Below are 22,315 nucleotides of genomic sequence, written 5' to 3'. Positions count from 1 at the left end.
TTATTATAATATAAATATATATTTATATTAATCCTCTGTCAGATGTATAGCTGGCAAAGATTCTCTTCCATTCTGTGGCCTTCCTCTTCTTCAATTGATTCTTTAGTCGTGTGGGGCTTTTTAGTTTTATGAGGTCCTACATACCACTTGTTAGCCTCAGTTCCTGGTCAAATGGACCCTCCACATTCCTGTATCTGTAGGCCTGGGTGAGGCCAGTGACTTTTCACGTCTAGCAGCCTGCTAGGTGGTGCTGAAATTGTAAATTCAGGACTAGTTTTCAAGGATATTTAAGAACAAATATCTAGACTATGCTACCTTTAAGATCTTGAAATATTCTGAATTCTGTGCTTCTGTAAGTTCTTGAGGGAAATATTACTAAGTCTTGGGCTTTTCTTCTGAAATCTTTTTACTCCATCCTCCCCCATCTATATTGTACAAGACTATCTGAGCCATCATTAAAGTGAGAAATCCACAGAGTCTACTTAAAGGGCAAGGGAATTTATTAGGGGAGAAAAACTCACTGTACAGAACAGAATTGTCTTAGGTTGTAGAATGCTAGGGCAAAGTCTCATGCTGTTCTAGCTGTTTGAATCAGTCCTGCATGCAAGTCCCATGAGGGAGTGAAGAGGAGACTGCCTATGTGCATCCCAGATCTTAAGGGTCGCCGAGAGGCCACGCCCCAGGGGCATGGACTTCAAGGTCATAGGCAGGCAGAGCTGCTGCATCTCTAGGGGTGGTGCTTCAAGGTCATAGACAGAACAGCTATCCACTACATCTCCCCCTTTTGTCTAAATAAGGAAGTTCTAACCTAATATAAAACTACATACGATAGGAACAATGATCAAGTATTGTCCAGGAAAGGGAAAAGGTAATAACCTAAGCAAAAATAGAAATACAACCAGCAAGAAGAACATCAAACAAGAGACACATACTAAAATCCAGAGATATCCAGAACATAGGTAAATGGCATGTTACAGAGATAACTCCAGTAGCTGGCCTATCCTTAAAAAATCTAACTTTAGTATCTGAAGTGATCTTAGCTAAGATATGAGAGGATCATAACTGTAACTATCTAGTCTTTAATCCCATCAAAGAACTGAGAAGGAACATAATAATACCTGAGAAAACAGAAAATGCAAGCAAACAATTTCCGAAAACTTTGCAAGAATAGACAACGACAGCTGGCAGCCTGGACAGTCACCTAAAGTTTCTCAGCACCGTTGGGGCATCCAGTTTGGCTATGGCCTAGAATATCTGTCAGACAATTTTCAGAAGCAGGAATTTTGAAAGACCATCTTACTGTGTCTTGGCAAGGTTCAGTAGTCACTTTTCCTTGTGTCCTGCTCGTCTGGAAAGGACAGCATTCATACTGTCAGCAGTTGAGGTAAGGGTGGTTCTTTGCCCAGCAGGCCATTTTGTGCCAATAAGAAGACAAACTTCCAAATGGAGTGTCTTAGAAGCCCAACATTCTCTCGGGAGTAGATTGGTGTTGCCAGGAGCAATTGTGTCTCATGTTAACAGAATTCTGAGTTATCAAAACATTTAGATGCCATATTCTCTAGGTCTATGAAGTGTTTGAAGATTATCTATCCATCTGACATATGTTTCTGTAAATCTGGAAAACCTAATTAACATAACTATAGATATTATAAACATGGGTGACTATAGTTCTGTAAGTCTTATCTACCTAAATAACCTAAGGACTAAGGCTTCACATTAACAAGGTAAACAATCTGTAAACAGATGTACAGTATAAGGACAATGACCTCAAAATTGTGACAATATACAAAATACCTTAAACAGAGGTAGAAATATATAGTACAATATGATAACAATAGCCTTAATATGGTATCAATGTATAAAATATCCCAAACAGAGGTAGAACATACATACAGTATGATAGATATAATTTTACACTTGTATCAATATATAAAATATTTCAAATAGTAGGAACATATGTACAATATGATTATAGTTTTGAATTTGTATCAATATACAAATTATCTTAAATATGAATATGAAATGGTTTACATTTGTATCAATATATAAGAATCCATATCAGTGTAAATTATCTAAGGCTGAGAGTTTGTTAAATTAGTTTACTAGTAGATACAAAAATCTGCCTTAAACTATTCCTATCCACTCCCCTTTTTTCTTTTCCAAAAAAGAATCCTGAGTCTAATTTTTATTTTTTATTTTATTTATTTATTCTTTTTTTTTTTTTTTTTTGAGACAAGGTTTCTCTGTGTAGCTTTGGTGCCTGTCCTGGTCTTGAACTCACAGAGATCTGCCTGGCTCTGCCTCCCAAGTGCTGGGATTAAAGGTGTGCGCCACCACCGCCTGGCTTCTAATTTTTGTTGTTCCACCCCCAACCCTATAACAACTTATCCATAACCCCGAGAGAAATGAAAACTTTTGGGAGAGGGGGACATCATTTTTTAAAAAAATTGCTTCCTGCTGTTTAGGGGGTGACAGTATCTCTGTGGGATCCTGTAAGAAAGCTAAATGGTTAAATCTTAATAGGACTAGCTGTAATGTTTGTAGCTAGTCTCAGAGTAATGGGTAAAGTTATCTGAGGTTCTGTCTAGAAGTGTAATATGATGGACCATCTCATTTTGGAACTGTCCTGAAGAGTTTGCAGTCCAAAGCCAATCATTGAGTAATATTCTTAGGTACAATGGCATCATTTTGGACCAGGTAGAATTGTTGTTATGGGGCCCCATCTTCTTCCTGGGAACTTCAGAGATTGCTTGTATTTAGACAAGGAAAGAGCCATATTCCAACCCCAAAGCTAGCTTGATTTGTAATTGAATCAGGACCACAACTATTCTAGAGTTAAAGAGACATAGAAGTTAGGCATTGAGATATTACACTATAGAGTATATTGGTACCAATAGGTTCTTTCCTTCTGTTGTAGATGTCTAGGTGTCCAAAGCCTTATGATTTCTTGTAGATAGGTATTTCTATTATCCTGTAAAGACAAAAAACATAACCCTGCCCTGACCCTTGTTTGTTGAGTTTTTCTTACAGCTTGTAGAGTTGTCACCACAGTGGATGAACTATTACTTCTCCTCATCAAGGGTTTTTTTCTGTTCAAATAGAATTTTTATTAATTTTGTTGGTATCCATAGCTTTTCCTCTTCTGCAGAAACAAAAGCAAAACTTCTTTCCCAACATATGACATATCCTGGTTTCCATTCCAAAATCAATACATCTTTGAAGTGAACTGGTTGGTTTACCTCAGGAGTTTTTTTCTCTTGTTCATTGTCTTTCCATAGCTGTTATTCCTTTCTCATTAGCATTGAGAAAATTCAATGTTAATAAAGCATTATGTAATCTATTTCTAGGGGTCATTGTTACCTCTTTTTGTTTATTTAGCATATCCTTTAAAGTTTGAGCAGATCTTTCTATGACTGCTTGGCCTGTGGGATTGTGTGGTATACCTATAATATGCTTTATAGTGTAACAAGCAACAAACTGTCTCATTTTATTTGAGACATATGCTGGAGCATTGTCAGTCTTAATTTGTACAGGTATTCCTATGGTGGCCATAATTTCTAATAGGTGTGTAATTACAGAATCAGCCTTTTCAGAACTCATGAGTTGCCCATTGAAATCCTGAATAGTTGTCAATGGTATGGTGTACATATTTTTTTATTAAGAAAAATTTTTCATTCATTTTACACACCAATCAAAGATCCCCCTCTTCTCTCCTCCTGCCCCTCCAGCCTCTCCCTCCTAACCCACCCTCACTCCCACTCACAAGAAGGCAAGGCCTCCCATGGGGAGGCACATCCAGTAGAGGCAAGTCCAAGCCCTTCCCCCTGCCTCAAGGCTTCACGAGGTGTTCCATCATAGGTAGTGGGCTCCACAAAGCTTTCTCATGCACTAGAGATGGATTCTGATCCTACTGCCAGGGGGCCTCCTAAGCAGATCAAGCTACATAACTGTCTTGCCACGCAGAGGGCCTAGTCCAGTCCCATACAGGCTCCACAGCCATTGATCCAACTTTCATGAGTTCCCTCTAGTTTGGTTTGGTCATTCCTGCATGTTTCTCCATCATGATCCTGATGCACTTGCTTATAGAATCCTTCTTCTTTCTCTTTGACTGGACTCCTGGAACTCTGTCTAGTGATTGGCTGTGGATCTCTGAATCTGCTTCCATCAGTCATTGGAGAAAAGCTCTGTGATGACAGTTAGGATATTCACCGATCTGATCACTGGGTCAAGCCAGTTCAGTTCGGACAACCTCTCCACTATTTCTAGTAGTCCAGGCTGGGGTCATCCTTGGGGATTCCTGGCAACTTCCCTAGCACCGGGTTTCTCTCTATCCCCATACATAAGGGAACGGGATGGTTGAGCTGGAACAGGGAGGGAGGGGAAAGCAATGAAAGTGGTGCACATATTTTAATCTTCCAAATTCTGCAAAATGAAACACACCCATCTGCCAAATTTCATTTCTTTGTATACCTTTAGGATAGCTTCTTGCAGGGAATGGAATTTGGTTATAGAAAGAACAAGTAGGACTTTTTTTTTTACAATTTTCTTGGCTTGTTGCCAAGTTATGGAAAAGTCCCTTTTTAAATCTTTGCTATTTACATTGTGTTTCTTATGAAATTCTGAGGCTTCTAGCACAATACCTGTTAATAACCAGTCAATCTCATCATTAGATTGTGCTAGAGGACCTGGCAGACCCATATGGGATCTGATATGTTATATATATATGATGTTCCCGATTTCTGATGATTTTCTGTAATTGTATAAATAGTGAAGTTAATTCTGTATTATCAGGAATAAATTCAGCAGTTTTGATATGTAAAACAACTCTCTCTGAATATTGAGAGTCAGTAACTATATAGAGAGGTTCCGTGAAGTCCATTAGTACCATAAGAATGGCATACAGTTCTGCCTTTTGTACAGAACTGTAGGGGCTTTGAACCATTTTATTTAAATCTCCTGATTTATATCCTGCCTTTACTGATTTATTTGCATCAGATTAGAATGTGGGGACTCCAGAGATTGTTATTTGCCGTACAATGTGAGGAACGACCCATTCAGTTCTTTTTATGAATTTTATTTTCTTGCTTTTGGGATAACAATTGTTAATCTCTCCCAAAAAGTTACTGTAGGCTCTTTGCCAATATTCATTATCTTTCCATAAAGAGGAGATTTCCTCATTAGTTAAAGGTACTACAATTTCTGCTGGGTCCATTCCTGTCAATTGATGAAGTCTTTATTTTCCTATTAGAATCAAATCAGAGATCTTTTCCACATATGTCTTTAATTTCTTACTTGGTGTACATGGTAGAAATATCCATTCTAATATAATATCTTCCCTCTGCATCAAAATCCCTGTAGGGGAGTGTCTGGAGGGTAAAATGACCAGAATGTAGTTAAGTTCTGGATTCACATGATCCACATGTGCCTCTTGTATTTTCTTTTTTATTCGAGCCAATTCCTTCTCAGCTTCAGTTGATAATTCTCTTGGACTATTTACGTCCTTGTCCCCTTTTAGGGTATTGGCCAAATTTACTAGTCCATCTTCAGGTATTCCAAAGATAGTCTGTAAGTTGGAAATGCTTCCTAACACTTTTTGAAAATCATTAAGAGTCTGCAATTGATCTCTCCTGAGTTGTACCTTTTGGAGTCTAATGTTTTGTAGATCTATCTTATATATCCTAAGTATATCAGGAGCAATTTATAATCCCCAGAGAGGCAAAACTTTCTTTACTTCTTCAAACATGCTTTCTAAAGTATCTGATTTCGGATCAGTTAATAAGATATCATCCATATAATGGTAAATTATAAATTACCAGATAAAGTGAGAAATCCATAGAGTCTGCTTAAAGGGCAAAGGAATTTATTAGGGGTGAAAAACTCACTGTACAGAACATAATTGTCTCAGGTTCTGAAATGCTGGGGCAAAATCTCACGCTCTTCCAGCCACCTGAGTCAGTCCCACATCCAAATCCCACTAAGAGAGCGAGGAGGAGATTGCCTATGTGCATCTCAGGTCTTAAGGGTTACCAAGAGGCCACACCCCAGGGGCATGGACTTCAAGGTCATAGGCAGGTAGAGCAGTTACCTGCTGCATCTCTAGGGGTGGTGCTTCAAGGTCATAGACAGAACAGCTATCCACTACACATCATCTTCAGGGGTTCATCTGGGCCTGCTCACAAAAGATCATTGCAGTTGGACTTGTTGACTGTAGAACTTCCTTCTTAGAAGAATGAACGGGGAGGGTCATAGGATCCTTACCTGAGTATCCAGCCACTACTTCTGAATAACTTGTATGCAAATATACCCTTATTGCCTTTGGCCTTGGGGAGAGGCTAGAGTATATAGGCTGGGAATGGCTAGAAAGCAGATGTATGAGACCATGGGGGAATCAGCATCTATCCTGGTGCAGACCTTCCATTGTGGCTGCTTTAAAGCTACACATTGTCCTGTTAGTAATCCCTTACTCATTTTCTGTTAGTAAGCCCAGTAAACTCATTAGTTACCCAGAATGGGCATTCATGGAATTTTACCTTAGTTTATCATAAGGACATTAGAAGGGGAGGTAGACATTGTTTACATTTCTGCCGGGGAAGGAATTTTATTTAAAAAAAAAAGAGTTTATTTTATCTGAGAAGTGTGTGTGTGTGTGTGTGTGTGTGTGTGTATACATGTATATGTATACATACACCACATGCAGGCAGGAGCCTATGGAGGAGTTACAGATGGTTGTGAGCTGTGTGGATGCTGGCAATTGAACCAGGGTCCTCTTCAAGAGCAGTAAGTGCTCTTAATTTTAAATTTGTCTCTTCATCAATGGGAAAGAATTTTAGCAACACTACCTAAGTAAATGACTCTCACCTTGACATTGTGCTCAATGCCTTCCTCAGGTCTTTCTATAGAGCTTGACGTACCTACTATCTCAGAGCTCTTACCTCATGAGTTGAACCATGCCTCAACTTTTCCTGTGTTTTCCCTTGCCATCACTTAGTCCAAACATTCAACAGAAGCCTTCTGAGCATCATCATTCTTGTGGCATCCCTGTACCATGACTGTATGTCTTAATGTCTCTAGGAGGAAACCTCTGCATGATCATCAGGGGAAGAGCAGGGATTGGGGCAGGTGTGGATCATAGCCCTCCCCTTTGCAATGAGAATGAGTGAAATTGGAGCAACATGACCCTGGTATAGAAGGATAGGGATGTTACCATCAACATTGTTGGCATTGATCTTCTATGTTAGGGGAGTTTTTCTGGAAACAGTCCAATAATAAACATTCTAGGCTTTTTTGGGTGGTATAGTCTCTGTCCTGCTGTGATTTTAGCTTTAAAAATGTCAACTTGACACAACCTAGAATCACCTGAGAGGAGAATTTCAGTGAAGAGTTGTCTTCATTGGGTAGCTTGTGGGCCAAGTCTGTGGATAATTGTCTCAACTAGTTAATTGACATGAGAAGACCCAGACACTGTGGGCAGTAGCATTCCCTAGGCAGTAGTTCCTGAATTGTACAAAAGTGAAGAAACTGTGCTGAAAACAAACAAGCAAACAAAGGTGCTGTGGGATGTTCTGTATGGCAAATGTGTTGCTGATTAGTCATTAAATAAAACACTGATTGGCCATTGGCTAGGCAGGAAGTGTAGGCGGGACAAGGAGGAGAATAAAGCTGGGAAGTGGAAGGCTGAGTCAGAGAGACACTGCCAGCTGCCACGATGAGAAACAGCATGTGAAGATACCGGTAAGCCACGAGCCACGTGCCAAGGTATACATTAATAGAAATGGGTTAATTTAAGCTGTAAGAACAGCTAGTAAGAAGCCTGCCACGGCCATACAGTTTGTAAGCAAAATAAGCCTCTGTGTTTACTTGGTTGGGTTTGAAAGGCTGTGGGACTGGCAGGTGAGAGAGATTTGTCCTGACTGTGGGCCAGGCAGGAAAACTTAAGCTACACAAAGGCGTGAGCATGGTGCAATAGTTTCTCTCTGCTCTTGATTACTGTGGATGTTCTGTGATCAGCTGCATCAAGTTCCTGCTGCCTTGATTTCTCTGCAGTGATGGACTGTAGCCTGGGGGCTAAAATAACATTTCTCTCCCTAAGTAGTTTTTTTTCCCCCAAAGGACAAGGGATTATTCTGGATTAAAGTTCCAGGGTACAGTCCATTATGGCAGGGATGTCAAGGCAGCAGGAGCTTGAGGTGGCTGGTCACATCACATCCACCATCAGGAAGCATAGAGTGATGTACGCTTCTGCTCAGTTCTCTTCCTCCAAAAGAGGCGTTTGAAAGAGAGCAAGGAGGGATATATGGGAAGGTTTGGAGGTAGGAAAGAGAAGGGGACAGTGATATAATTATATTATAATCTCAAAAATAATTAATTAAAAAATCTGGCTTATTATGAAATGTCATCTTAAACTATGTAACAGAAGATTTGATAAACAATTTTCTATCAGGTGGTGATAAGATAGTGTGATTGTTTGTCTCAGTTGCAAGCTTGATGAGATCTGGAATCTCCTGGGAGACTGGCCTCTGGGCATGTCTGTGGAGTATTATCTTGTAGACTAATAGAGATAGGGAGATCTAAGTAGTTTTTGTCAGGTATTTTTATCACCTAACAGAAATGAAAGAGAATGCCTGGTGTTGGACTCTGTTGTTGTATTAAGAAAGGAGCCAGGGAAAAATCAATGGGTGCAGCTGCTGTGTAATAAAACTATCTGTAAAAATGCATGTGCTAGATTTTCCCTCAAACTTTAGTCTTGTAGCCCTGTCCTGGAGGAAGGTGTGGAATCTTTGGGTCTAATGGCTTGGTGGAAGGTCTTTAGGTCCTTTATGGCATTAGGTATTCTTTGTGTGACTCCTTCGGTAGTTGTACAAGAGGGTACTATTAATCCCTCGAGGTGAAAACAGCTATGCCCCACCCCCTTAGACTTCTCTAATGGCCATAGCAGTGGTTTCCAGCCCCTGAGGTGGGAGAGTGGCCAGGCCTTGCCCTACAGGGAAAAAAAAGCTCAAGATCAGGCCACAAAATCCCACCAATCCCTGAGTCTGCCCTAAAATCAAGCCACAAAATCCCTCTATTCCTAGGCCACCCTGGACAGCTCTGCTCCCCAAGACACCCATTTCAAAGCCTGCCTCTTGCTTGGTTCTTTGCTACTTCTCCCCTGAGCAGAAGCAGCCACCCTTTTGTGTCTCTCCCAAATCTCTTGTGTGAGGTTTGTTGTGTGGCATGACTTATTGTTGTGTGGCATTGTATTCCTTGGCTGCTGACTTCCAGAATACCTTTCCCTTTAGGGTTGTAACACTTCCATTGGAGAAACCTTCCCACTCAGAGCTGTAACACGTCCATTGGGGAAGCCTTTCCCTTCAAAGCTCTAACACTTAAAGGTAGTTGTGAAAAGAGCTAGTCTGGTCCCGCCGGCCCTCCTCTGCTCCTGGACTGACAAGTTGGGGTGCACCTGAATGAGAGCTTCCACCACGACTGTCTTCCACTTGCTGAAATGTCTTCCCTAGAGCTGAGTAGATTGCGGTGCCATGCTTTTGAATCTCCAAATTGTGAGTGAAGTAGATTTCTCTTCCTCATAACTAGGCTAGGCTATGTCATGTACTTTGTTATAGTGATGACAGCTGACTAAACATGTCATGTCCCCTTTGCAGAGCCCCATATCCCTTGAGATCTAGGACAATGTCATCTTCTTTATTTTATATTTTCTTTATTAAGAAATTTTCTACTCACTCCTCATGCTATCCACAGAACCTTCTCCTCCCTCCTCCCACCCCCAGCCCTCTTTCCCAAGCCACCCCCAATGTCATCTTCTTCACAATACTTACCCAACTCCTGACATGAAAAGAGCTTTTAACATATGAAATAAGCTTTCAATAAATACTTATTAAGTAAATAAGTGATTACAGATCACATTTCTAGATATTTATTCTTCCAACCCACAAAATCTCATATATACATGTTTATGTGTACACTAAGGCTAATTTATAGGCTCCACACCACCAATTTATAAATGTCTTGGGGAAAAAAATAAATGCCTTGGGAAGACCTGTTGGTTAAAATACATATTAAATTCCTATTTATTTGGTCAAGTGATTTATCAAAGTGAATCATATTACAAGATCCAAGGTGCAGGCAGTGGGTAAGTTATTTCCTCATTTGTAAGGAAGGCAGATCCTGGGCTAGGAAAGCCCAGAAGGAGGAGGACTGCTCTGGGTTCCAGTGAGAGATGCTTCTAGAATCTTTAGACTTGCTTGATTATGCGGTAGTTTTTACTTAATTTTTCTTTGAATGTCTTCCATATGTCTTCTGGGCTCCTTGTGAGGCATGGGCAGGACCTGTTTCCCTGGAAAACACAGACACCAGAAGGAACATTGAGTGACAGGAGGAAGGTTATGCTCAGAGGGATTAGACACCGTGTGACTCTACCTGCTTCTGTACAGAGTAGAGAAACAGAAAGACCCCCCTTTAAACTACACTCACCAATGGGTATCACCAGTCCTGGCCAGGGACTTGAACAGAAAGCAAATAGCAGCTACGAAGATATATGTCAGTCCACCCCCAAGTATTCCTGTGCCCTGGAAGCAGAATGAACAGAGAAGACATGAAAGCAAGTTTGGACACCAACAAATTTAATTTTGAATCTGTCTCTATGGCTTTGGGAAGTCTTCCATTATTTCTCAGTTGCATTGGGGAAAATGTCTGAGTCTTTAAGAGGATCCAGTGTGGGTGGAAAAGAGTTTTTTTTTTTTTTATTTTACCTCTCAGTATCAGTGGTGTTCTAAGGAAGAGGAGCCACTGCTCAGGCACATAGTTTGGTAGTTTGATCAGGTGGAGAGGTGTAGTCTGCCGTCAGTGAGACAGTGAAAGTGCTCTGTGTAGGAAGTGAATAGTATTTGTGCTGTGAGAGGTGGCTCAGAGGTTAAGAGCACTGGCTGCCCTTCCAGAGGTCCTGAATTCAATTCCCAGAAACTATGTGGTGTCTCACAACCATCTGTAATGAGATCTGGTGCCTTCTTCTGGTGGGCAGACATACATGCAGGCAGAACACTGTATACATAATAATAAATGAATATTTAAAAAAAGAACAGAGAAAAGTGAGATATAGGGAAAAGGAGGTATGAGCATCATGAGGGAAAAAGGCCTGCAGAAAAAGTGTCCTGGGGGAGGGGAGACTTCCAACTACAGTTAAGTGCCACATCTTCAGTGATGTGTGGTTTTCTGGTCCTGATGTAAACCTCTACTGTTGCTCTGAGCCTCCAGATAAAGCCAGGTTCTGAGACCATCTGCTTCCCTAGGACAGTGACATTTTGATGGGGAGAGCAGGAAGAAGTGAGGCTTCTCTTTGGCTGGTGAAAAATATCCAATGAAGTGATTCCTAAATTGAACTAACTCAGAAGAGGAGGGAGCCAGGGGTGTGGCTCTGATTCTAGGCAGGCAGGAAGGCAAGGGAAACACTCTTTGAAGCCACAGGAACCACTGATGATATGTCAGTTTCCTTGGAGACAAATGGCATGACCAGTCACCGGCAATACCCTGCTAGATAGAGAACTAGAAGAAAATGAGAGAGAGCAGATTTCAAGTGCAATAATGAAAGCTCTCCAAGTTGTTTATGAGGCATATTCAAGCACTGGGCTTCCATGGCTAGATTAGAAATACGCCTGAACTGGATCTCAGTAAGTACTAAAGAGCTGAAGGCTGTTTGTTACTAACGCAAGGTAAAGATGAATTAATGGCAGAGGTTAACAAAGCTGTAAGGTAAACTGATAGTAATCAATGCTGTTCAGTTATTCCCTCCTGGCTGAAAGCTAACAAAACTGAAAGGTAAATGGACTGCAATGAGTAATGATTAGTCTGTCCCAAACACAATTCTACACAATTCTAGGCTACACAGTGAAACTTTTAGGCTACTACAAGTTCAAAACAAAACAAAACAAAACAAAGATTATTCATTTCCTCTTTGGTTGGCCTGAAAAGCTGGAGTGTCACTTATGTGCCCAAGGCATCTGCCTGGAAGGAGTGAAGCTATTCCAAAGAGAGATACTCTATTTAAATATAAATCTCCAGTGAAACTGAAAGACGGACTTGGTGGTGGTGGCAGCAGCTGCTGGATCTCTTTATTTGTTCTTCTACTCAGTGTAGCCATGTTGAAGAAATCTTTCTCTTCATTTCACAATGGTCTCTTTAATTGACATCTTGAAGACAGTAGTCCAGCTTAACTTGTTAGGACTACCTGGGCCCAGGCTTGTACTCTAAAACTATGATGTCACTTGAGAGGAGGTCAAATCTGTACATGAGTGTAAATGTAAAGACCGGAGGCCCCAGGTACCTGCTTCTGTTGTCCAGGTGTGTTTCTAGTGTACTTTATCAAGTGTACCATGTCCCTTTCTCTTTTTCCACACCCTTTGTCTCAGCAGCTACCAAGAGCTTCAGGTTGCCTTCCTGCATTGTTTTCTTTGCTTTCTAATGTTGGTAAATTTCTCTCAAGTCTCCAGAGTTCTCATCTGAATCTGTTTTAAAATTGTGTGTGTGTGTGTGTGTGTGTGTGTGTGTGTGTGTGTGTGTGTGGTGTTCTTACATGTGTGGAGAGGATTGTGGTGTGTGAGTGTGTTTCTGTGTGGCGGGGCAAGCTTCAGGAAGTGTGGGGAGCAGCGACACAGAAGAGGGACCAGGATGGGCGAGGAAGAGGCTGTGGTTGGCTGCATGTGTGGAAGGATTGCAATTGCAGGGGACACGGAGAGTTCAACGACAGGGACAGCTTCTACAGCAAGACCCAGCCCCCCGCCCCCTGCCCGCCTTGAGCCATCAGTGTCTCCCCTTCCTATACCCCAGACCAGAATCCAGCTCTATGGACACAGGGAGATAGCCACTCTGCAAAAACATCATTGTCTCCCAAGGCACTTTCACCTCTGCACAGTAGCTGCATTTTCATACAAGTTTTGAAATCATATGCATGCATTCTCTCTTCCTAAGACCAGCAAACTGGACTGAATCCCTCCCAAGGGCAGCCATCCCACTGAGACTTCCCCTTGTAAATCAAGAGACTTACAGAAAACATCCTGAAGTTGGCACCCACTGATCTCCTGCTTGGCTCTTTCACGTTCTGAAGAATTTAGGATAAAGCAAGATTTTGAAGAAGTTTAACTGAGTAGAATCAATTCCTGAATTGTAGAACACCAAACTAAAAGAAGTAGAAAGTGCTGATGATACCAGACCAAGGGAAGTCTTTATATCTATAAATAACGTGAAGGCAAAGTGAAACTGCTTGCTCGGTTGGTTGCATGTGGAGGACTGACGTTTTTGGCTCGTCTCCAATTTCTTTTTGGCTCTGAGGTTCAGTTTTGTTTTTCTCTAACCGAAGCATTTAAAGGAAATAGCTGTGGTTTGGTTTCATTCTTTCCTGTTTATATCAGCTCAAAGCTACTTGCTTCATTGGTTTTGTTTACTCATGAAATTTTCAGCCTTTCCTGAGCTGACTTAGTGGGTAAAACTACTCCCCGCTAGGTCTGACAACTTGGATTTGATCCCTGGGGTCTGCATGATTGAAGGACATAACTGACTCTCAAAAATGGTCTTTTGACATTCACACATGCGCCATGGCAAATATTCCCCCATGCATACAAAGTAGATAAAGTGTACATGTATACACATGGGTGCAACACAGAAACTGCATGAATAAACATTATTTATTTCTTTGTGTGTGTGTGTGTACAAGCATTTGCTGACTGTATGTCTGTGCACCACGTGCATGCAGTGCTCTTGGAGGTTAGAAGAAGGCATTGGGTCCTCCTGGAACTGGAGTTACAGGCTATTGTGAGTTGCCATGTGGATGCTGGGAATCAAACCCCTCTGGAAGGTCAGCTAGTGCTCTTAACCACTGAGCCATCTTTCCAGCTCCAGCTTCTACTTTTAAAGCAAAATTTAGAAACTTTGACTTAGAAGGATAAATCTATAACATTGACAAAAATAAAAATTTTAGACCTTTAATAAATTTGTTGAATTAAAAAATAAATTTGTTGAATAGTGCTAGTTATTACAGTTATTCTGATGTACAAGCATATATACAATAATAAATTAACTATTTAATCAAGACCAATAATCATAAGACCAAGGTTCCAAATGGCAAGACTGTCCAAATGGCAGGCTAGGTTATCAAAAGCCTGAAATATAAGCAATAGGAAACAAATACATATCTGTGTATATTTTAACAAAATATCTCAGTCTTGGTATAAATCTGTGGTAAAAACAAAATTTTCCACTTAAGTACAGGAAGATGGAATGGTATCAGTTAAGTCACATATTTAAGTTAAAACGTCAGAAGATGACAGGAAGCAATTTATGGGTTCAGGTTGTCTTGTAATTTTCCCAGGACTCTAATAGACAAATACTGTGCAGAGTACACATATAAGTTCTTAAATAGCCACCATATGCACTTACTAGACATTTTAAAAGTCAAGCAACTGAATAGTTGCCTTTCTTAGTGTCCTCATCACTTGCCCTTCCCTGTAAGACAGTTAATGTTATAATACCAAAATATATAACAGTGTTGACAAGAAAATGTATTACGTATCAGCAATTTACACCAATAGAAAAATGAGCCCGTTTCAATAGTGACAAGATATATGTTTATTTTATATGGATCAGGGACGAGCAATCATGCAAAATAAACATTACTCCAGGGACATTTTCTTGTCTTCCCACTTCATCCTGTATCAGTTTTACCTCTGGTTAGTAAAGCAGAGAAATGAGTATTTGAATTCCATTATTGATTCTCGAGCGCATTTACAGATTAATCTTTTAAGTTAGTCTAGCCAACGGTCAGTTTAGTGCTCACATGTGGGTGGCTCAGGATGCAGAGGGTGTGTGCTGGCACTCTGCTACTCATCTTTTTCTTCTTTTAGTCCATCTAGGCCTCCAATCCCATGGGATGACTCTACCCAGAATTACGCTATATTTTCTTCCTTACTTAAAGCCTTTTTGGAAACACTCGCAGACTCCACTGGAGGAATAACTAACTATCTTCTAGCTGATTCTAAATCCTGTCAAACTGAAAACAAAGATTAACCATCCCAGATGCAGTCCTAGTCACCATTCTATTGTTGTGAAGAGACACCATGAACAAGACAACGCTTGTCGTTTACAGTTAGCTTAAGAAAATACAAGTACAGTGAGGGACTTCGCATGGTGTTATGACCTACCATCTTTGGTCATGGGAAAAGAGCCAAGAATATTCTTCCCAGGCCTTTGTTTTTACCATGAGATGATGGGAACATGCTAGGGCATGACCTTCATGTTCTCGCTTTCAAGTGCTTTCACTTATCATAGTTTATGCAATTCTTTCTAGAGGGCCACCTTGTGAGAAAAACATTCTGTGTTCTGCCCCATCTTTCTTAAGGATTTCTAGACCTCTAATTTTATGGCCATTGGATTACATTTTCCTATTGTGTATTTCTTGGGAGGGAGTTTTCTTTCTCTCTCTCTCTATGTATTCATCTGTGTGTTTCCAGGAAGCCTCTATTTCACAATCCCAGTTTTTGCAATGGAAACTCCCTTGTTCTTGGTAACTAGGGAGCCCAGGCTCCGGGCATGCATAGAATTTTAAACTCTGTATTCCTATCTCAAAAGATAAACTCTTACATCTTTCTCCAATACAATCAGACATTTAAGCGGGCATCAGCGAGCAATGGTCAAGATGGAGTATGGGTTGCTGGTCTGCAGGCACTCTAGCTGTCACCTCCCCTGTATCTGTCTTCCTCCTTGGTTCCCAGGTCTGGACCTGAGGGTGGTGGGGGTTGGGCTATGACCCTGTACTCAAGTACACAAGACTCGGAAGGAGGCAAAGAGGCAGGGAGTACAGGGCCAGGGCCCAGGGAAGCCCTCATTTTGATGGCCACAGTCTGCAGATAGTCCATTTGGCATCATCATCATCAGTGGCTTCTGCTTTCTTGACTTGGGTATGATGGGTCTGTGACATAATGCCACTGCCTTCCTGAGTGTGGTGGGCTGTGACATAATGCCACTGCCTTCCTGGGTGTGGTGGGCTGTGACATAATGCCACTGCCTTCCTGGGTGTGGTGGGTCTGTGACATAATGCCACTGCCTTCATGACCATAGAAGTGGAGTGAATCAGCCTGTAGGGTCCTCCCAAGTTGGTTTCAGAGCCCCTTTGGCTATCTATTTGACCTGGACAGTATCACTGGACTTGAACAAGGGGAAACTGGTGGTGGACTTGTGTTGCTTGAATTTCTAAAAGTCTTATAATAAAAAAAAAACCAAAAACTGGAGCCAGATATTGGTGTAAATGCTGAAAGATTAGAGATGCAGTTTTGTCCTTGGAAAAAGGTATCTTTGCTGAAATACTTTTGTCTGGAGAATGGCCCTGGCCAGATATATGTTAATGAAAAATAAACACAACTGGGGACAGTTATCCGATTACCCCAAATGTATAGGGAAAGTTGTGCCCAAGATTGAGATGCAATCGTGAGATTACACGTACACATAACATGGAGATGCACGGTAAATGGGGAGAATCATAGCTGTTATTGCACAAGGAGTTTACAACAAGCGACAGCCAGTTCACTCAAAAGGCAGTAATTCCATAACGCCGTGCGTGATGGTTTCCTCTAACAGAACCCTTAGTTGTGATAGGTTGACCTTCTGAACTCTAGTTGTCACTGCTGTATACTCTCATGGACTTTCGCTACCAGTGGCAATACATGTTGACATCTAGGTGTCTGGGTTTGGGAGGATTGTAGTTTTAGGTGCCAATATCTGGTTTTGTCTTTGTGAGTGGGTGTTTTGCTCCTCGGTTTCTTTGCCCTCTCTGGTTCTTAGGAGAATATGGTGGCTATGTGTTTCCTGATAGGAAATTGTTTTGGGATCCTGATAGGTTTGTCCCTCAGGGGTTCCAGGTAAAATGTATTTCTAAGTATTGCAAGCTGATACTTAGGAATGGGTATGGGTTAGGAGGGGGACTGAGGGGGCCCACTGGAGGGAGGAAAGCAGGGTTTTCCTAGGAATGGGAGCAGAGAGTGAGGAGAGGCCCAAGCAGGTGGTCTGCTACAGAGCTAGGATGAGACTGGGTGGGTGGGTGGGCTGGATTTGGAGGATGGAGGGAGAGGTGAAGATCTACAGTCAGCCTACCTGCTTAGCTGGCTACAGTGGCATGCTGGGGCCCAAGGAATGCCGGTTGTAGTTGGAGGCTGGGATAAAGTAGGGGGTAGGGAGTTTGGAGAAGCAGATCAGTGTGATCTATTCAAAAGGGGTGGGTTGGGGGAGGGAGGCTTCAGCAGGTAGTCTGCTATGGAACTGGGGATAAGACTAGGGGTTTTGGAGGAGCTGAGGGAGAAGTGAAGGGCTGTAGTTAGTCCACCTGCTTCCCTGGCTGGAGTTGCATCCTGTTATCTTAATGACCAGAGAGCTCCTCTAAACATTTCTGCTTCAGACAGTTCCTTTTGTTCTTTTGTTTACAGAAGTTTCTTTCCCCCAATGTTCTCCTGCCACCCTCCCACTCAATTTAAAGCATCCTATAAAAATCCAAACTCCCTTTTGGTGGGGCTGCTCTTCCTTCTCTTGGAGATAGCCTGGCAGTTCCCGTTTCAGTGAAGCTTTGTTCTTTGACCTCAGTGCTGCTCCAGTGGTCTAGATCGCTCACAGACTTCACAAGAATAACGTTTAAGCGATCATTCTGATGCTTTCTCTCCCTAGAGCCCTTCCAAATGTGAAGCTCCAGGGAAGTTCCCATCCCTGGCCTTAAATGACTCACTCAAATGCTGCTGCTTTAGCTGGCTAGCTTGCTTCTGTGCTTTCCTCATCCCCTACTGTATTAACACCAGAAGAAGCCACATCCGTCCGTCACTGTGTTCGTTCTTTCCCTCCCCCATGCTGTTTTGTGTAAGAGAAAACTGTTTACAAAGTATCTCTGCGGAAGGCCCAAGTTTCTGGAAGTTGAGGACTCCATCACAGCACCCAGTATCACCCTCTTCTCATCTATGAACAGAGCCTCACACATATCAGGTGCTCAATCCATATTTATTACATAAATGAATGATAACAAGAATAAAGTTGCATGACTAGGTAGCTGTTTTTCTGTTTTACAAGTTCACAAGCAGAAAACCAAATACATGGTGTATATATGAAACCGTGCACATGGATGCTGACACTACATAATGCATGAATACCAGCTGAATTTTCATCTTCTTAGTGAAGACTGGCAGGGCTGAGCTAAAGAATATCATGTTGTTAGGGTTCATTCGAGTCCTAATACAGGCAAGGGAAGGGTCTACTTCTGAGCTCCACCTGTACCCTTGAATGCACTTACTGTGAGAGATATCTCCCTAGGGTTTTAGGAAAGGAAGAAGCGGGATGATGTACATCTGGAAGGGAGATGTCTTATTTTAGCCTCTAGGCTTGCTTCTTAGAATGCTCGATCTCTCTGGAGTGATCCTGTTGATATCGCTCTCCACTTGAGTTGTCCTCTATGTTTTCCATGATGATTGGGGACTGGGAAATATATACCTAGGAAACACAGGCACAGAGAGCCTTAGTAAATAAAGATACAAGAAGGATGTGCAAACCTGTGGGACTCAGACACTGTATGACTCTTCCTGCCTTTGGGCAGAGAGCCAGAAACAGGAAATCCCTTCTAGAGACCACCCTCTTAAGGAGTATCTTTCTCCCCCCCACCCCCCACCCCCACCTCCTCAGAGAGCCTCAGGACTCACGTTATTGGTTTGATTGTAGGTGAATGAACAGCTGTTCCTAGCAGAGCTCTGGGCAAGGCAATGTATAAAGCAGATGACGAGTATGCTACCAAAAACTATTAAACCAGGGATCTGGAAATAGAGTGAATGGAGAGGACATGAACGCTGATCTGGATGTGGGAATGTCTGAGCATAAACTGTGACTTTGCAATGGGTCACCCCTATGGCTTTGGGAACTCCCACATCCTCTCTCAGCCATAGGTAAAAAGTCTCTCTGGGTCTTTGAGAGTCTCCAGGATAGACGAAAAGGAATGGCTACTTTACTCCCTTATAGCCAGTGCCTCTGTAAAGAAGAGGAACCATCTTTATGTGAGGCAAGCACCTTGGCAGGTTGCTCAGATAGAGAGGGAGGCCTGAGGGTGTGGTCTTGTACTCCGAGAAGGAAAAGGCTGGAAACCTGTTGCCATCCAGAAGGAGGTCGCCTACCGTCTGACAACTTTTCAGACTACCTTGCAGAAGGCCTGGAGCTGAGGCAGTGACGGTGGGTAGGGCCACAACTTGATTAGAAATGCTTAGCTATGTATACCTCTGGCTTTCCAGTTAAACCTAACATGCTAGGAACTGAGAGATAGATCTGGGTGGGGGCCAGTCACCCTTTGCTCTGCTTCTCAGTCAGGTCACAATGAGTACACCTTTTCTGCCTTTCACTATTACTTATTTGTTTAGTTGGTCTATTTGGGACTGCTAGGCAAATCTAGGTGATTAGAGCCTGGACTCTGACCCTGACAGCTCTAGTTTCTAGAGTGAAACAGAGTGGCTTCTCCAGGTAAGAGTGAGTAGGATGTGAGGCTATGGACAAGAACAGACAGAAAGTGAGATGATTAGAAGAAAGAGGTTCCATGAGCAACATTGGAGAAAGCAAGGCCAACATGAAGAGAACACCAAGAGAGCAGGGCCTTCACCAAACATCTCCCAGGGGAGAGGACCATTTCAACTCCAGACAGGACACCTCAGCTCCAGCAGAGGGTAGTTTTCTGGCTCAAATACAAGCCTCTGCCGTTGCTCTGAGCATCTAGAGAAAGCTAGATCATTTAACAGTCTATCCCACAGAGATATTTTGAAAAGGGAAAGGAAGTGAGGCCTCTCTTTGGATTGAGAAAAAGAGTCAATGAAGCGATCCCCAAAGAAGAGGAACCAGGAGGAACCTATGCTTAATTAAGTCCTTTGCTCAATTCTCTCCAGTGTTTGTGAAAATTCTCGTCGCTTAGTGGCAGGGCAGCAGCCACTGCCGGCACATCCACCTGACATGTTAGATTGGGATTGATGGAGGTTAAAAGGGAGCAGAGGCAGCCCTCAGCAGAGGCAGACTGTCCTGTCATTGGAACAATGGAGGGCATCAGACTCTGCAGGTGTGGAGCCTGTGCACTGAGGCACAGAGGGTTTGGGCGTTTTAAAGGGCAGAGAAGGGAACTTCTGGAGTGGAAGGTTCTATGGGGCGGGGGAGGGGGGAGCTCTTGTCAACAACAGTGGAGGTTGGTTTGTTGGCCCTGCCAGGAGCTTTCAGGCTCCTAACTGTCTGCAGATGTTATCAACATGTCAATGTTCCTGTGGGGAGTTTCTCAGCTTTTAGGTCATTAGTGCTTCCCAGATATACAAGAGCAGATTTGCACTGTATTTGTCCGTACTTATTTTTTATTTTTATTTTTATTTTTAGCTCACCAGCTTGAGGAAAGTACCAGAAATTCCAGTGACCTTTTCCCCCCTACTAGAACTAGGATAGACTTTTCTGTTCTCATAAAATATCTTTATTACCAACATTCTAGGCTACCATGGGCTGCGCAAGTGTGTCCCAAATTGTAATTCTGCTTTTTATTTATTCATAAACAAATTTAAAATTAGAGAGTCATATCTCAGTTTTTTTTTTTATTTGACTTTGGAGATTTCCTTCCTGATTTTTCTAAGGTTTTACTCAGCAAAGCATAACTGTCTATAGGGTGTGGTGATTTGAACGAGAATGTCCTCCCCCACAGGTTCATATATTTGAATTGAATTTTTGGTCCCTGGTTGGTGGAACTGTTTGGGAAGGATTAAGGGGTTTGTCCTTGTTGGAGGAGGTGTGTCACTGGGGGGGTAGCCTTTGTGGTTTCAAAACCACAGCATTCCCTGCTCTCTCTCTCTCTGCCTCTCTTTCTCTTCTCTCTGCCTCCAACTTTTGAGTCAGGATGTACATTCTTAACTACTGCTCCAGTGCCATGTCTGCCTGTTTGCTGCCATGCTCCCCACTATGATGATCACAGACTATAACTCTATGAACCTGTGAACCCCCAAATTGAATGTTTCTATTTATCTATCTATCTATCTATCTATCTATTTATTATTTATTTAAAATAAGCTGCTTTGGTCATGGTGTCTCTTCAGTGCAACAGGAAAAAACAAAACAAAACAAAATCAAGACAGGTGGAGGTCACCAAGTTGACAGGTAGCACATCAACAGAGCTGTCACTGAACACAGATCTTGGTCCCTTGCCTGTTTCTGTCACAGAGAACTGGAGCAGGCTCTCTCTTCTCAGTAACCCGGGCTCCTCGCATGCTTGTGGCCTTTTTTCTGACTTGCTTTGTCTTCCCACTTCTGGTCTCAGTGGTGCCTCTGCAGAGCTGCTTCCCACAATCTTCCCACATGATTAGGAGAACAGTTAGCTTTCGCTTCCACCCTCTACACTCTGGCCAGTCACTGGGATCAGAGGAGGGTGCATTTCTCATAATCTTGTTCCCTCCACATATTCTGTCCTAAGTGTCTTTGACCTGTCCTGTGTCCTCAAACCACAGCTGCCATACATGTTATTCCTTCTTATCAGCCTTTGAGCATTTAGGAGTGGGACCTGGTTGCCATCTGCATGGACAGGTATATAGAGACCCACAGAGGTTTCCTAGTGAGAACTTACTCAGGGTCAGAGAATCTGAGCTTGCTTTACCCAGAAGGGTTGCTTAAGGGTATGATTTGACCATGGACATGGTTACTGGTGTTTGGAAGGGTCTACACTTGGCTGTGCAGTGTGCTTTGATCTAGCAAGGGGGAAGTCTTTTGCTCTGCCCCTTGGCATTGTTATAAAAAAGCCCTTTTGAAGAGGCAGAAGGGACTGCTGGGTTTTGATCCAGGTCCTCCTGAAGCTACCCTGTATTTCTGTCTTTCTCCTCTTAACTATCTTTCTATCTAAAAATCTTTCTATCTAAAAGTTTCTTATCCCTCTCTCCTCCTCATAGGAACCCTTTAAAAGGTGGGAGCTGGTCTCCCACACAGGTATTTGGTGATTGTCTAGTGGACTTTACCCATGAGCTGCTGAGTCTGGCTGGAGGACCAAGGTTGCACGCTGTGGAGAAAAGGAGTGACTGGCTCTTAGACAGGATTGTGAGGCTCCAGAATGGAGCCTCATTCTTTGGGTACTAGGGGCTCTCATGGGTCCCCGAGATAGGGATTATATAGCAGGTGAGTGTATTCTAACTCTAGGAACTCAGGACATCTTTGCATCGGAGGAAATCAATGAAAGACTCTACAAGAGCTTACGAGGATTCCATCTGTTGATATTTACCATTTAATAAATGAAGCAGAGACGTCTACGGTGTATTTG

General features: G+C 42.4%; 1 long non-coding RNA gene across 1 annotated transcript; it reads right to left on the bottom strand.

The window, feature by feature from the left end:
• Window positions 1-9,897: 9,897 nt before the first annotated feature.
• On the bottom strand, window positions 9,898-13,232 carry LOC128125513 (uncharacterized). The gene is made up of 3 exons (XR_008223177.1): window positions 13,037-13,232; window positions 10,471-10,565; window positions 9,898-10,333 (listed from the first exon to the last, which is right to left on the bottom strand). It is a non-coding gene; the product is annotated as an uncharacterized LOC128125513 (long non-coding RNA).
• Window positions 13,233-22,315: the final 9,083 nt, after the last annotated feature.

The sequence above is a fragment of the Peromyscus californicus genome, unplaced genomic scaffold (genome assembly GCF_007827085.1).
Source record: "Peromyscus californicus insignis strain IS unplaced genomic scaffold, ASM782708v3 Scaffold_4__1_contigs__length_199733344, whole genome shotgun sequence".
NCBI lineage: Eukaryota > Metazoa > Chordata > Mammalia > Rodentia > Cricetidae > Peromyscus > Peromyscus californicus.
Note: the sequence above shows the minus strand (reverse complement) of the source record. Positions and strands in the feature narration are given on the sequence as shown.